This window comes from Oncorhynchus nerka, unplaced genomic scaffold (assembly GCF_034236695.1).
Source record: "Oncorhynchus nerka isolate Pitt River unplaced genomic scaffold, Oner_Uvic_2.0 unplaced_scaffold_1166, whole genome shotgun sequence".
NCBI classification, from domain to species: domain Eukaryota; kingdom Metazoa; phylum Chordata; class Actinopteri; order Salmoniformes; family Salmonidae; genus Oncorhynchus; species Oncorhynchus nerka.
The window spans coordinates 1,960-15,669 of record NW_027040169.1 but is presented as its reverse complement, the minus strand read 5'-3'; the positions used below and the strand labels follow the sequence as shown (position 1 = coordinate 15,669).

The following is a 13,710-nucleotide window of genomic DNA, read 5'->3' as shown; positions in this document are numbered from 1 at the left end:
CCGAGAGACTGAAAAACAGCTTCTATCTCAAGGCCATCAGACTGTTAAACAGCCACCACTAACATTGAGTGGCTGCTGCCAACACACTGTCATTGACACTGACCCAACTCCAGCCACTTTAATAATGGGAATTGATGGGAAATTATGTAAATATATCACTAGCCACTTTAAACAATGCTACCTTATATAATGTTACTCACCCTACATTATTCATCTCATATGCATACGTATATACTGTACTCTACATCATCGACTGCATCCTTATGTAATACATGTATCACTAGCCACTTTAACTATGCCACTTTGTTTACTTTGTCTACATACTCATCTCATATGTATATACTGTACTCGATACCATCTACTGTATGCTGCTCTGTACCATCACTCATTCATATATCCTTATGTACATATTCTTTATCCCCTTACACTGTGTATAAGACAGTAGTTTTGGAATTGTTAGTTAGATTACTTGTTGCTTATCACTGCATTGTCGGAACTAGAAGCACAAGCATTTCGCTACACTCGCATTAACATCTGCTAACCATGTGTATGTGACAAATAAAATTTGATTTTATTTTATTTTATTTTATTTGACTTGATGTCAAAATGTCAGATGAAAAAGCAAGACATTACTTACTTTCAGAGGAGCAGCGTAGCACACACCATTGAGGCCCACAAACAAAGCTGTGGAAAGTTTCCTTGAAGCCAGAGCATAAAGAAAGAACAAATACAGATGCCGAAACCCGGGGATCAAACCAGGGACCTTTCGATCTTCAGTCTAACGCTCTCCCAACTGAGCTATTCCGGCAATTCAATCAACATAATTCTGTGGCACCCTTGACAATTCACATGCATGTGACTCGTAATTTTGACAATAAAAATGTACATAATAGCCAGTATGGGGATCGAACCCATGACATTGGCATTATTAGCACCACACTCTAACCAACTGAGCTAACCGGCCATTTGCTGTATTGCTCAATTGTTGAAATGCACCGAGCCTCTGCAAGTGCTGGCACGTCAACAAACAAGTCCACCAACAGCATAGCCTGACAAGACTGGACCCTCTTGGTTGCTTCTTGAGGAAATTCCAAACGGCTGGGGAATTAGCTCAAATGCTTTGCACGCGTGAGGTAGTGGGATCGATGCCTTCACATTCTCCAAAAGCACATTGTTTTATGGATCCAAGAAAACTCCAGTTCACACTTCATGCAGCCTTGTCTTACGACAACCTACTGTCATGTAACAATGACATGCAACTTTCCTGTAACACTGATGTCAAAATGTCAGATGAAAAAGCAAGATAGTACTTACTTTCAGAGTAGCAGCGTAGCACACACCATTGAGGCCCACAAACAAAGCTGTGGATAGTTTCCTTGAAGCCAGAGCATAAAGAAAGAACAAATACAAATGCTGAAACCCGATCGAACCAGGGACCTTTAGATCTACCGCTCTCCCAACTGAGCTATTTCAAAATCACTCAACTTCTTCTGTGGCACCCTTGACATTTCACATGCATGTGACTCACAATTTAAATTGGTTAACTATTGAAAGATGACTTTTTCCTACATTGTAATGGGCTACAATGACTTTGACCATGATTATGCACGCTTCAAATGACACTTTATTTTGCGGGTGCCTTTTCAGTATGTGGATGCATGTTACACCAAGCAGTGTAGTGAAGCAACTTTATTGGTCAAAACCATTCATTTGGGGGATCGGGTTTGCAAAATGCTATCAAATCACGCAATTTTACCATATTTATGAAATGGTATCAAAAACCTAAATTTGGCCATGTGGACACGGAGTAATTTTGCAGCTGTTTATTAAATCAGCAATGTCATAGCAGTTTTTTTTTTAAACAGGCTGAAATGTTTTGTATATCATAGGAAAAGGCACAACATTCACATGGCTGTGCACTAAATGGGCAGTTCAGATTTGTCACTTCAGCTGCAACTGCAACTATCTCGTTGTGCAAAATCCTGACCATCGTCATTCAGCTCAAGTGGATTTGTACTGGTGTGGGCATTTGTCTCTTAATGTAACGTCTTCAGATTTCACAAATTCCTTTTTGCTAATATCTGGCAGTTAAACAGTAAAGGATAAACCTCCCAAAGATGCAAATAAAAAAAGTAGGCCTAAACTGTCTGCGTAGGTTACTTGTATAGTAGAGCTGCGCCGTTCACAGAAGTCCTCCACATGTGAATCCGATGTCGTGGTGTAGAATTTATTTTGTGTGACCAATTTTTCCAACAGCGGAAGAATTGCTCTGGCGCATTGCATGAAATTCTTGTTTAAAATGAAGTACTCGTGTTGAAAAATATGATTGCCTTGTTGATGATACCGACTGTCTATTCGGCAACTTTGGTTAAAACACGGTCAATTGATCAATATTCAGGTCGCCTGTAGTCTGACCATTCTGGATCATTTAGAATTTTAAGAACCATTTAGAGGGACATCTCACCTCATGTCAATGGAATAGAATATACATGTTTGACATCCTTCATTTAAAAACGTACTAAATCAGATTCATCCACGTCTGATGGGCCAAAAGATCAGAAATTAAAACAAACAAACCACTGTCGTGACGTGACCTTGAATTATCTGAGGACTGTTTAATTGTTAGCCGACTCTAAATGCATCATGTTAGGATTTGGGGTGCCGAGGAAGCGGTTTTAAAGTTACCGTCTCCCGACTTAAACTCTAGACGGTAGAAATCTATTAAATTGATAGTTAACTTATTAACCCTTACATCGTATCCTCCTTGCAGCTGCAAAAAACCCAGCCTTATGATTCAGTACTATACAAGTTGGTTTAATTGAATTACTAGCTAACTAAAAAACACAGGCTAAACACACAGGTGACACAATATGACAGCTTGTTACAAGGTTTCTCTTCACACCCCCCACCGTTCCGTAAGGGACACTTATCATTGCTACATTTTTGAACACACGAACCGGCACCAGCTTGGAGTAAAAGCATGAATGTATTTATGCGGGATGCCCGACGTGGAAAGGTAGGTGGTTGGTCTTCTCTCTGATTGGCTACATGAGATCACAATGTCGTTGGTTGTCCGTGGCTCCAGTCTTGAACAGAACTACAGGATGGGTTTTCCTTTCACTCGTTCTGGAAGATGGGCTAATCAACCCTGTCGCTGATTCCTCAGTGGGTGATGAGTAGGATGGTTTGGATATAGTAGCAGAATGATCTCACTTAAGGTCATTTTTCTAGGTACTTGTGAGTTTAGGAAGTTCCAAACGTGTAGCTTGCGCCTCACGGTTTTCTGGTTAATGTTAATTTCTGTTACCATTCCTTTTATGCACTCTGGCCGCCGGGGACGCTTCTGTCAGTCTGACCAACTCTCTGTCCCTCGTGGCATGGCTACTTACTATGCACATTTTCTAGGGGAGTTTCTCTAACACGTTCAAAGTGAATACTGGAACAATATTTCTAACATAAGACTGGTCAGAGATTAGCTATAGAAAAATGTCATATTGGTTTTCATTTTTACTAGAAACGTCCTCACTCTACAGGTAGGAAGTCTCGAGCCTTTACATTGTATATGAAATATGTTTTTTCAAGACAAAGGTTATTTTTGTTGGGAAAGGCCTGTTAGCAAAAACATTCCTTTAGTTATACTGGAGAACGAGAAAGAATCCACTTCTGCTGTAAAATGATCTGATCCTCACAGGACAGTCATGACACCACCACAAGACTTCGTACACAAGGCGGTTGGGGTTTGCAGCGTTTTCTTGTTCCTAACTTAGTCCCTCTCTCTACACTGGCAGCTGTGAGAACCCCGAGGATCCATACCGTGTCGTCTTCCACCCGGTAGTAGCCGATGCCAGGGTCCACTTCCCCCCTCACGTCAAACGCTTTGAGGCCTATATGTTTTCCTTCGCCGAGGATGCGGTTGAGCCGAGTGGCCAGGTAACAAAGTTACCCCAACAATCTTTATTGGTTAATTTTGTGTGAGTGGCAATCATACCTTTTATGACACCATCAAATCTTTGATTCCTAGGTCTTTGTCCATTGTGATGTGGTCATCTGTGATGCCAGTAGTACCTCTGGCGGCCCCTGTAGTGGACAATGTGAATCAGGACAACTCGAAAAGAGGTAGGTCTTGTTTTATGCTTTTCAGACCCTGGCAGACCATAACTGAACTAATAGTTTCTCTCTCTTTAACAGGTCAACGACATGTCAAAGACCTCTTTGAGGAGCGTCATTTATATGTTTCTTCTGGATACATTCTTTGGGTGTAATGTCTTGTTCTAACATGTCAAATAAAGTGTTCTATATAAAACAATCCTAACCGTTGGAGCTACCTTAATTGTATCTGATTTGCATTTAACACCAAGGGGCATGTAGTAGGCTTGTCATCTGACATGTATCAATCAGCATGGAACTCTGAACCATCCACCGGAGGGATGGAGAATTTCCCATCTAGGACAAATGATGGGTGTCAAAACAAAAGCTTTCCAATGTCCAGTAGGATGAACTGACTCAATGTTATAGTGGTTTGCCAAAGTGAAACCAGCAGGGCTGTGGTTGGATGCAGTGTTGGTAATTTTCAACTGAAATTACAACTTTCCTTGATACCGCTCACTAGCTTGGTTTCCATCCAAATATGGACATTTCTTCTTTAATGATATGCATGTCAATCTCTCATGGCTCAAATGGGAAGAGCTTGACTTCATCGCTACTTGTTTGTGTAAGAAGTGTTGACAAGCTGAATGTACCGAGCTGTCTGTTTTTTAAAACTACTAGCACACAGCTCAGATACCCATGCATTCCCCACAAGACATCTCTTCACAATCTCCAAGTCCGAACTACGAAGGTCTCTATGATTACGTTGCAATCTATTCCGCATCAGGATAAGATTTCAACACACACCGTACGGAACAGCGGGTCTGAAGACACTCCTTAAAAAGTTGCGAGCTTGCACCGCAGGATGGCTTCATTGCTCCAGACCACCACAAGGGGGAGTTTGCGCAATCATTATGCATTTGGGTCCCAAGGCTTTGATGACCAAAGACTACTTTTGACACGAGCCACCCTTGCCTTGTGGCGCTCAACGAAGATTGCTGACAAAACAGATGGAAGTTGCCTTAACGAGTCAAGCAAATGTACAATTTGAGAGGAATGTGATAATGTAGAGAAATTGCTTTTTTTTGGTCAAAGTTAAATTACAAATCTCTATTTAGCAAGTTAGACTAGCTAGTGACAGGAAACATGTAAAGTGGCTCTATCGTAGAGATACTTCCCCTTAATATAATAGTTATGTTCAAATATTGATACAACATGATTGAATGAATAAATTTCCATGGAATTTGAAGCCTTTTCTATAAAGGTGATAGCAGCAATTCTGCACTAATCCCACAGGTAATACACTGTACTTTATATATACACCACTCCATTGAAACTACAATGAAATGATAGCAGGGATCGAAAACATGAACTTCAGTTTTTGAAAATGATGCCATAAAAGTTGGAAACCATGCCACTTCTGTTCTATAAATGTACTAACAGGGATTGAACGCATGTTCTTCAGATTAAAAGAACAAATTATTTAGCACATCTCTGTTTCCTGCTTAGAATTTCAACATTCTGGAAAGTAGAAGTTGGGTCTTTGCAAAAAAACATGGAGAAGCTGGGGATTGAACCCAGGACCTCATACATGCAAAGCATGCGCTCTACCACTGAGCTACACCCCCTTTCTGGGAAAGAAGAAATTGTTTCTTATTTTCTTAAATTTCTCCTTTATTATAGCAGGTAAGCCAGTTAAGAACAAGTTCTCATACACAACTGCGACCTGGCCAAGGTAAAGCAAAGCAGTGCAGCCCATTCATTTGCAGTCTGGACGCGGAGGGGTGAACATCTCCTGCTCTGACTGCAGCTGGAAGGGACTGCTGCGAGAGGACTAGGCCGCCTGTGATTGCCTTGATAAGGCGGAGCTTTACCTAGCATAGACTTACAGATGACCTGGAACCAGTGGTTCTGGCGACGAGTTACACATGGAACAAACTAGCGCACAGTCAATAACAAAATAGAAGGGATTTTTTTTTAAAAGGCAATAAATATGCCATAGTACCGAAGTAATCACAATTTAGCAAATGAACACTGGAGTGATAGATGAGCAGATGATGATGTGCAAGTAGAAATCCTGGTGTGCAAAAGTGCAGAAAGTAAATAAAAACAATATGGCGATGAGGTAGGTAAATTGGGTGGGCTATTTAGAGATGGGCATCTCCTGCTCTGACTGCAGCTGGAAGGGACTGCTGCGCAAGGACTAGGCCAACTGTGAGTGCTTTGATAAGGCGGAGCTTTACCTAGCATAGACTTACAGATGACCTGGAGCCAGTGGTTCTGGCGACGAGTTACACATGGAACAAACAAGCGCACAGTCAATAACAAAATAGCCAGTGGTTCTGGCGACGAATATGTAGCGAGGGCCAGCCGACTAGAGCATACAGGTCGCAGTGGCCATATCAAGACAATTGACCTTTTCTTTACACTGTTGTGATGAAAGTACATTTCCATAATATCAGCTATCTACCATAAACGTCGAACAGGGATTGAACCCACGTGCTTCAGTTAACAAAAACAGATGGCTTTGTGCATCTATTTCATTTTTAGAATGTCAACATTGTGGAAAGTGGGAGTTGTGCAAAAGCTAATTTAACAAGTGAATACTCTCAAAAGACAAGCTGGGGAATACTGTAGGTAAGGGAATACCCCCCTGTATTGGAAAAAACTGAATGGGAAGTCATTGGCATCGGACAAACCATATACACATTGTCCAATACCACCCAATTCGGCGTTGATTCATGCAAAGTGTATTGCAAATGCCATATGGCAATTGCCAGTTGTCACACTTTAAAAATCCAACAGGTGGCGAATCCGCTCCACCTTGATTTTTCATATTGGAAATGTAACCCAAGTCAACGTCCAAAAGCAAAATTTTGAAAAATGATTTTTTTGTCAAAAACTTATCACCCCTTAAAAAGTGCTTGGACAGTTTTTCAAATTCTTTCGATTTTTTTGTCAATTACACATGTGTAAGAACTGTATGAATATACTTTTGTCCAATTTTATTATCATATATATATATATTTTTTTACATGCGCATAAGTAATATGTTTTGTCCATTTTCAATATGATTTCATAGGAAGTCAAAAGTCAAAAGTAAAAAATGTCAACATTTTGTAAAAAACTTCACACACCCTTAAAAAAGTGCTTTCTGGACCGTTTTTCGAAATTCTTTCAAATTTTGTGTCAATTACACACGTATAAGAACTGTATCAACATACTGTAGTTGTATTTTATTGTCATATATATATATATCTTTTTACTTGTGCCTAAGGAATATGATTTGTCCATTTATAATATGATTTCATATGAAGTCAAAAGTCAAAGTCAAAAGTCACTTTTTTGGGGCCAAATGCCATAAGAAATTTATGGACTGTTTAAAATATTCTGATGGATACGCATTGTTGTGCAACTGGTGATTGAAAATAGGCACCTGGTAACCCCCCCAAAAAATATGGTTGTAAATGCATTTACCGGTCATTCTGATATTAATGCTCGCTATGGGAACACAGGATGGCCGGGCAGTGATAGTTGTTCCTTTCCATCACTCGTTGTGTTGATTTCATCATGTCCATTTGGTGATGTTTTTTCACTATAGAATCATATTGCAAGTGCACGTGCATTTGCAATATGGTTCAATTGGCATTTACCATATGAAATTTGACATGCTCAAAAATACAAAATTGACTGGCCTGATGAACACAGGATGGCCGAGCAGTGAGAGTTGTACCTTTCCATCACTCGTTGTGTTGATTTCATCATGTCCATTTGTTTATGTTTTCTCACTTTTGCAAAGTCACTGTGCATTTGCAATATGGTTCAATGGGCAGGTACCATCACGAATTTGTCATGCTATAAAAATCCTGCAGGAATGTGAAATTGACTGGCCCGATGAACTCGGGATGGCTGGGCAGTGATTCTGGTTCATCTCAATGGCTCGTTAGGGTTGATTTCAGAATGTCACTTTTGGTGATGGTCCCTCTCCGTTTAAACATATTGCTAATGTACAAAAGTCAACTAGCAAGTCAGTGTCCATCAGTCAATTAGATGTCATTCTGACACCAAACTGATACCAATTGACACCAAACCCACTTTTTCCAACTCATTTAGAAGCCAACTATCACATGTCAGAGCAGGCCCATAATTCACAGCGCCTTTAGTTTAAAACATAATAAAAATGTAAAAAACATAGTTACGTTCTAGCTGCAGGTCCAGGTCGGACATTATGTGAAGGCCTATGTGAGGCGACCCCGAATCCCGAGTTTCGGCTCGATAGGTCCTTCGGTGCCCGAGTAAAACCCTAATTGATGCTGAAAATCCACTTTTTTCCATGCCTTGCTATGGGGTCCTTGAATGAGCTATCGGACAGAAACGTTGGGGTCCGTCTCTATGGGCCGAGCCGGTTTCAATGCACCTAGTCTTGTTTCTCTGAGACTTTTCTAAATGTCGACATTTTCGTAATGGTCAAAATGAATTGAAGTCATTGCAAATGTACGAGGCTGTTTCTCGGTCCGAGAACCTTCTAGAGCCACCTAACTCACCACGCACTATCGACCTGAGGTCTAGAACAGGTTTCTAAAGTTTCGGAACTCTAGGTCTGACGGTTCTTTTTTAGCTCGAACAAAGCTAACTATTGCAGGCACTGTCAGTCTCGACACACCCCAATACGTCCCTCCTTACAAGTTGTGTGTCTGTGTGATTTAGTTTTCCCTTGAAATTTTATGGGAAAAATGACTGATTTACAGTTCATGGGGGTTGCCTAATCACATATATGACGTTTTGGAAAGATCTGACTTTTTTAACCCCTCAGAACAGCCCAAGAGACACCAATTATGGCACTTCTGGTTGGCACAGGAAGCTATAAGTCAACACATATCCTCACTGGGGTATGCTTTTACAGAATCCTGAGTTTTAAGTCCTAACGTTAAGAATTGACTGATTTACACAGGGTTGAATGCACTATCAAACTGCAGGCAGGGTATGGATAAACACTTTTAGGGTGATTTTAACCACTTTCGGTTGGTCCAGGAAGCTTAGAATCAACACAGGTAGACCTCGTAGTGGCCTGATGGACTGTCATAGAAGACAGTCACACATATGAAGTTTAGGAAAGATGTGACTTTTTTAACCCTTCAAAACAGACAGTGTGACCCAATTAAAGGCACTTCCGGTTGGCACAGGAAGATATAAGTAAACACATGTCTTGATTGACATAGACACTTACAGAATCCTGAGTTTTAAGTCTTTAAGTTAAGAATTGACTGATCTACGATCTACACAGAGTTGAATGTAGTCATTTTCACCTTTGAAGGTTATGTACATCAAAACACCTTTTGGGTCAATTTAACCACTTCCGTTTGCTCCAGGAAGCTTAGAATCGACACAGGTAGACCTCATAGTGGTCTGATGGACTGTCATAGAAGACAGGTTCATTAGGCATTCATAACCCACATAGGCTTCAGGTTGAATTTAGAGGTGCAGGCAATGTATTCCTATGGGGAGAGAAGTCAATGCAAACTCTTTGATGTAAACACCTTCTTTTAACTGTTAAGGGTTAATGCCACAGGGTCAAGGTTAGGCTTGCACAGATCGGGAGGACCTTAGGAACGTACCTGAGGTCGAATTGTGCTTCACCTTAACGGTTCTCTCTCACTGTCACCCAAAAGCAAATGACATTGAGGGCCAGCCTTCATTTTGGGCCTACTTTTCTAATGGTCGCTGTGCTTAGACCGAGCGAGCTACGGTCAAGTGGGGCATCTTGTTGAACTCGGCACGGCCTAGAGAATATGGAAATGCCATTGTAGGCTTTGTGTGTCTTTAAGCACCGCACTTTGTCACTCCATCCTTGCTGTGTTTGTGTTTCTGTGTGTGTGTGTGTGAGAGAGAGCTTTTCTTTGACATCTGTTGGGAGAAATGACTGACTTACAGATTATGGGGGTTGCCTAATCACACATATGAAGTTTTGAAAAGATCTGACCTTTTTAACCCTTGGAAACTGCCACTGTGACACCATTTAAGGCACTTCCGGTTGGCACAGGAAGCTATAAATAAACTCATATCCTGATTGGGGTATGCCTTTACAGAATCCTGTTTTAAGTTTTAAGTCTTTACGTTAAGAACTGAGTTATTTACGGAGGGTTTAGTGAGTGTGTGTTATTTCAGAAAATCATAGAAAATCACAGAAATCTCGCAGAGCTCCGCAGCACACTTTAAAAAGATTCGTAAGAACACCCTGCAACTGGATCTGTAACCGTTGAAAAAAAACACCTATCCGTGAACATCACCAATCTGTCGTTGTACGATTTCTCTTAAATGACGATAGATAAATGGCTGGTTCTTTTTTTATTGACACCGGAGGCTCCTTGACTTTGACGTGAAGTGGAAAAATAATTTCTCTATTTTCATTTTGGACCTTTAATCCCAGATAAATGGCCATAACTCAAAACCGTTGAGGCCTAGACGCCATCTTGTTCGGGGCCAAATGCCCATTATGCCAAACATACGCTCACCGAGTTTCGGCTTCAAATATTTTCCATTTTCGAGATAAGGCCCCGTCGTGAATCGTGATGTTTTGTCCAATAGCAATATGATTGCTTATGCCCTCTTGTGGGATATTCCGGGACAGCGGAAAAATGACCAAAATCTTATTATTTTTGTAAAACGGAAACCGAATGTCCGACAAAGTTCATTTGATGACTTCCTGGTAGGTCCTGCCCTGCCGCTCGGCCCGACGCCGTCCGGGAATTTTACAAACGATTTCGGACGTCTAGTAAGGGACCGTACATTTGCAATATGGACTTTCTCACTAACCATACAGCAACTGCCGAAATCTTCCCTTAACCTGTTACTCCTACCCCCCACTTTTTCAAACATTCTGTTAAAAATCGCGCAACATTTCAGCGCCCTGCTACTCAGGCCAGGAATATAGTATATGCATATGATTAGTATGTGTGGATAGAAAACACTCAGACGTTTATAAAACTGGTTAAATCACGGCGGTGACTATAACAGAACGTGCGTTTCATCGAAAAGTGCAGGAAAATCTGATCACTGAAAATGGAAAAATATATCCATCCGCCACTTCAACCCATTGTTATAGGCGATCCACATTAAATGGGGCTGAGGTTGCAGTACCTACAGCTTCCACACGATGTCAACAGTCTTGTCATTTGCCTAGTCTTTGTTTCTTGGTCAAACGAACAAGAGACAGGCTTTTCTTCAGGTCTCCGACCGGATATTTTTGTTGAGATTTACCCGACATTATTTCCAGACGTACCCCTATGAAGTTTACTAATACCTAAAGTTGCATTACAAAAGTATTTCAAATGTTTTGTGAAAGTTTATCGTCGACTTTTTTAATTTAAAAAAATGACGTTACGTTATAAGACGCTATTTTTTTTTGTTTATCACACAGTCTTCATAGATCGATATCTAGGCTATATATGGACCGATTTAATCGAAAAAAAGACCCAATAGTGATTATGGGACATCTAGGAGTGCCAACAAAGAAGATGGTCAAAGGTAATGAATGTTTTATATTTTATTTGTGTGTTTTGTGTAGCGCCGACTATGCTAATTATTTTGTTTACGTCCCTGCGGGTCTTTTGGGGTGTTACATGCTATCAGATAATAGCTTCTCATGCTTTCGCCGAAAAGCATTTTAAAAATCTGACTTATTGCCTGGATTCACAATGAGTGTAGCTTTAATTCAATACCCTGCATGTGTATGAACGTTTGAGTTTTAACTAGTACTATTAGCATTTAGCGTAGCGCATTTGCATTTCCAGATGTCTAGATGGAACGCCTGCGTGTCAGGTAGGAGCAAGAGGTTAAGGTATGAAAACCACGGTGGAGCGCGCTCGCCACCTGTTGGATTTTCAAAGTGTTACACCTGGCATTTGCCATATGGCATTTGCAATTAACTTTACACAAATCAACGCCACATTGGGTGGTATTGGACACCGTGTATATGGTTTGTCCAATGCCAATGACTTCCCCCATTATTGTCCATTTCAGGGGTAATTCCCTTACATTACCTTAAGTCATTTATTTTTCAACTGGATTTTACAAAGGTGCATGACATGCAGGCGCTAAATGTTTATTTTCAATGCAATCGTGTTTTTCTTTTTCTTTTAGGGTTTAACAAGGTTTCTCACCTATGACCTGTGGCTTGACTTTAGATGTGGCCAGTTCGATTACCCTGCAGACTTTAAGAGTGTCATCAGAATATGTCCATTTTGACATGAATTTAAAATGTCTCAGATAGGACCAAAAAGTGTCTGGAGCTATCCGTCAGGGTAAGAGTGACAACAGGTCCACATGTCAAAATGGGGGAAATCTTAACAAATGTTTTAATGGTTATTCATGAGAATTGTGTTGTTGTATTGTTGAGTGTTTCATGGATCTCACCTGAAATCTGTGGCTTGACAACAAACCTGTAACCTATGCTACTGTGGCCTATAGAGCTAGAAGGATGGGTAACCAGGTGTATAAAGGTGTGAGGTGGGATAGATGGCCTGCAGTCCTATCCCAAATGGACAACTAATCCCTATGTAGTTGTGGAGATCTGAGAGGATGTGATTGGTATAAGAAACACAACTAAACTTCCACCTCCGGAGGGATCAAGAAAAAATACATTTCATTGATGGCAGGTTTCAAAACTGCCCAGGAAGATCCCAATGGATTTCTAGTCCATCGCCTTAACCACTCAGCCACGACAACTGTGACAGAAAACAGGCTTGTTAGCAGTGAATGGGCCAGTAAAAAATGTTTTTTTTATTTCACCTTTATTTAACCAGGGTAGGCTAGTTGAGAACAAGTTCTCATTTACAACTGCGACCTGGCCAAGATAAAGCATAGCAGTGTGAACAGACAACACAGAGTTACACATGGAGTAAACAGTAAACATGTCAATAACACAGTAGAAAAAAAGAGTCTATATACATTGTGTGCAAAAGGCATGAGGAGGTAGGCGAATAATTACAATTTAGCAGATTAACACTGGAGTGATAAATGATCAGATGGTCATGTGCAGGTAGAGATACTGGTGTGCAAAAGAGCAGAAAAGTAAATAAATAAAAACAGTATGGGGATGAGGTAGGTAAATTGGGTGGGCTATTTACCGATTGACTATGTACAGCTGCAGCGATCGGTTAGCTTCTCAGATAGCAGATGTTTAAAGTTGGTGAGGGAGATAAAAGTATTTTTTCTTATTATAATTTAATAATAACTGAAATATAATGTAGTATTTCATTATAATGCAATCACATTAAATGTTCCCCTCATTCATTTGTTATTAAGTACGGCTTTTTCTTATTTTCTTTGATCTTTGCTCAGCTCAGAAGTTTTGCATTTGAGAGGGATTATTATAAATTGATACTTTACTGTGTGAAGTTGTTATTTCACCATCTTAATGCAAAGCAGCATGACTCCTGCATGAGAGGCGATAAACAACTGTCAGAAGTGGGAATGGCCCACTTTGAACCCACGCCTCCATGGGAGACTGCAACCTGAGACCGTTCGGGAATCCTGACTTCAGCACAGGAACTGGGTATCGGGTTAAAGAGTATGGGGAAAAAGTACATTTACATTTACATTTAAGTCATTTAGCAGACGCTCTTA

The 13,710-nt window shown here is 40.5% G+C and overlaps 3 non-coding genes across 3 annotated transcripts; all 3 read right to left on the bottom strand.

Moving 5' to 3' along the window:
* Nucleotides 1-734: 734 nt before the first annotated feature.
* On the bottom strand, nt 735-808 carry trnaf-gaa (transfer RNA phenylalanine (anticodon GAA)). The gene has a single exon. It is a non-coding gene; the product is annotated as a tRNA-Phe (tRNA).
* Nucleotides 809-890: 82 nt separating this feature from the next.
* On the bottom strand, nt 891-964 carry trnai-aau (transfer RNA isoleucine (anticodon AAU)). The gene has a single exon. It is a non-coding gene; the product is annotated as a tRNA-Ile (tRNA).
* A 4,678-nt stretch (nt 965-5,642) lies between these two features.
* On the bottom strand, nt 5,643-5,714 carry trnaa-ugc (transfer RNA alanine (anticodon UGC)). The gene has a single exon. It is a non-coding gene; the product is annotated as a tRNA-Ala (tRNA).
* Between the last annotated feature and the right edge of the window lie 7,996 nt (nt 5,715-13,710).